This window comes from Gastrolobium bilobum, unplaced genomic scaffold (assembly GCF_033153095.1).
Source record: "Gastrolobium bilobum isolate Gb01-03AN ecotype WA unplaced genomic scaffold, APGP_CSIRO_Gbil_v1 utg5831, whole genome shotgun sequence".
Classification (NCBI taxonomy): Eukaryota; Viridiplantae; Streptophyta; class Magnoliopsida; order Fabales; family Fabaceae; genus Gastrolobium; species Gastrolobium bilobum.
This window is the reverse complement of record NW_026898041.1, coordinates 281,833-285,405: the sequence shown is the minus strand read 5'-3', so window position 1 is coordinate 285,405 and position 3,573 is coordinate 281,833.

Sequence of the window (3,573 nt, the reverse complement as noted above, 5' to 3'; positions counted from 1 at the left end):
GAGGAAAAGGATTAAAATGGGCTATCTGGAACATAGGAATAACAACGGGTCTAACCCTCCACCATGCTAATAGTTTTTCTTCATTTCGTCCTAAGGCACACCATCTGTCAATCTATATCTCACTCCATTAAGTCTTGTTTTACTACTTTCCCCCAAGTAAGTTTCGGTTTACCTCTACCTTTCTTTACGTCAAGCTCAAGAAGGAGAAGAAGGAGAAGAAGAAGAAGAAGAAGGGGAAGAAAGAGGAGATGAAGAGGAAAAAAGGACTAAAACGGGGCCATCTGGAACATAGGAATAACAATGGGTCTAACCCTCCACCATGCTAATAGTTTTTCTCCATTTCGTCCTAAGGAACATCATCTGCCAATCTATATCCCACTCCATTAAGTCTTGTTTTACTACCTTTTCCCAAGTAAGTTTCGGTCTACCTCTATCTTTCTTTGTGTCGAGCTCTTAGTAACAAACTTTTGTTCTTACGGGAGAATCCATAAGCCTTCTCATTACGTACCCAAACCACCTCAATCTATGTTCTCTCATCTTTTCAGCCACCAGTAGTACTCTTACCTTACGTCTAATATCTTCACTTCTGATCTTATCCATCCTCGTATAACCACACATCCACCTTAACATCCTTATCTTTGCTACTCCCATTTTATGTTTATGTTGCTTATGTGCTGGCCAACATTCAGCTCCAAATAACATTGCAGGTCTTACTGTCGTTCTATAGAATTTTTCCTTTAGCTTAAGGGAAATTTTGCGGTCACACAAAAATCCAAAAACACTATGTCATTTCATCCATCCTGCTCTGATTCTATTATTTACATCCTCATCAATCTCGTGCCTTTTTGCAAAATGGATCCCAGACATCTAAAAGCATCTTTCTTGGGTACCTCTTGACCAAGTAGATGCACGAGATCTTGGTCTAGATCTCTTACCAGAGAAAACTCACACTTCATATACTCAATCTTGCTCTAGCTTAACGTGAATCTTTTAGACTCCAACATGCTTCTCCACAATTCAAGTTTTCTATTAACACCCTCTTTGGTCTCATCAATGAGCACAACATCATCTACAAAAAGCATACACTATGGAACTTCGTCTTGGAGATCTTTTGTTAGTTCATCCATAACTAAAGCAAAGAGATAAGGACTTAGAGCCGAACCTTGGTGTACACATACCGTGGTAGGAAAATAACTTGATGTTCCATTACAAGCTTTCACATATGTAGTAGTTCTATCATACATGTCCATGATTGCCTTTGCATACTTTGATGATACCTTTTTCTTCTCAAGAACCCACCTTAAAACTTTTCTTGGGACCTTGTCGTATGATTTCTCAAGATCTATGAACATCATATGTAAGTCCTTCTTCTTTTCTCGATATCTTTCAAATAATTATCGAATCAAGAAAATGGATTCCATGGTACATCTTCCTGGTATAAATCCAAATTGATTTATGGAAACTTTGGTCTCTCTCCTCAAGCGATGTTCAATAACTCTCTCCCATAACATCATAATATGGCTCATTAGCTTAATGCCTCTATAGTTAGAACAATTTTGAATATCTCCCTTGTTATTGTAAATAGGCACAAGCATACTTTCCCTCCATGTATCAGACATCTTATTTGTCTGAAGAATCTTATTGAAAAGATTGGACAACCAGTTTATTGTCACATCCCCCAGGCCTTTCCACACTTCAATAAGGACACCATCGGATCCCAAGGCTTTATTAGTTTTCATCCTCTTTCAAGCCTCCTTAACTTCATGTGTATTAATTCTGCGCACAAATCTTCTATTCAAATAATCATAAGCGTCCCTCAAGTCCACCTCGCTTTTATCGTCCATTAAACAACTTGTTAAAGTAGTTCATCCATCTTTCATTTACATATTCATCTCTCACCAGAAGTTTTTGATTTTCATCCTTGATGCGCATCTAACTTGGGTGAGGTCTTTGCTTTTCTTATCCCTTATTTTTTCAAGTTTATATATACCTTTTTCACCATCCTTGTTCCCAAGATTTTTATACAAATCGGAAAAAACCTTGCCTCTAGCTTCCCGTACTATTTTCTTTGCATTTTTTTCTTGCCAATCTAAACTTTTGCAAGTTCTCATCATTGGGACTTTTATGCGAAGACCTAAAGCATTCCTTCTTCTGTTTAATTGCCTCATACCCTTTCCACCACCATGTTTCCTTTGTATGAAAACCATTTCCTTTTCTTTATCCACACACCCTCCTTCCCATATTTTGAATAGACATAGCCACCTAATTTCATAATTCATTTGCTCCTCCATCAAATTCCCATGGTCCTTCATGCAATATTCTTTCCTTGAACTCTCTCTATTTTTCCTCCTTTAGCTTCCACTATCTTACCCTTAGGTTCTGAGCCCTCTTCCTCATTTTAAGTACTTTGTTCAGTCAAACCTCTATACTACCAGCTTGTGTTGCATAGCGACACACTCTCCAGGATAGATTTTACAGTCGACACAAGAGATTCTATCTTCTCTTCTAGCCATAAAGAAATCATTTTGACTATGATTTTGGCTACTATGATAAGTGATTAGATGTGACTCTTTTTTTCGAAAAAAGATGTTCGCTAGCATCAAATCATCGGCTAGTACAACGTTCAAGATATCTTCTCTAGTCTCATTTCTCGTTCTATAACCAAAACCTCCATGAATTCTACCAAAACCTCCATTGTTTTTACCAACATTATCATTTAAATCTCCTCCTAAGAAAATATTTTCCTCTCGTGGTATCCCCCTCAAAACCTCCTCCAAGTCTTCCCAAAATTAGCTCTTATCATTGGGATGCAATCCAACTTGGGGTGCATACACACTAAGGATATTCAAGATTAAATCACCCACTATAAGCTTAACCAGAATAATCTTGTCATCTTTCCTTTTGACGTCAATAACTTTATCTCTGAAACTTCTACCAATCATAATTCTAACACCATTTCGACTTTTGTTTATACCTGTAACGCCCAGTTGTACAATCAGTTCATTAACATTACATATGACATTAAGCGAAGTTACAATCACATTGGTTCAATTAAAAACACAGATGCACTTTTTCTTTTAAACATTGTTCATTCCCTTTTAAAACAATACTATATTTAAAATAACCAAAGTCGTAATTGTAACCAAGTAATGTTGCGGAATAACTAAAACATACTTAGACATATCATACTAGTCCTAAGGGATACCACTATAAGGTTCCCAAAGGTCTCAAACTCTAAATTCTCATATATTTATTTTGGAAACTGTGCTCCTTGTTGACCTACTCGCTCTAGCGGGCAGCTTAGCAAGCGTTTCACATGTGCTCACTGACCTGCTCGCTTGAGCGAGCATGTCAGCAAACTCTTCATTGCTTTTCCTCACTGTCCAGCTCGCTCCAGCGAGAAGTGCAGCGAGCAATTGTGCACTCAGTTACTGTAGAGTCAGTAGCTCACCTCCAACTCCCTTACCTCTCGCTTTCTAGCTCATTCAAGCGAGGTCAAGAGCGAGCAATGCTCTGCTTTTCTGAACCCCTCTCGCTGGTCAGCTCGCTCAAACGAGCATGCCAGTGAGGGTT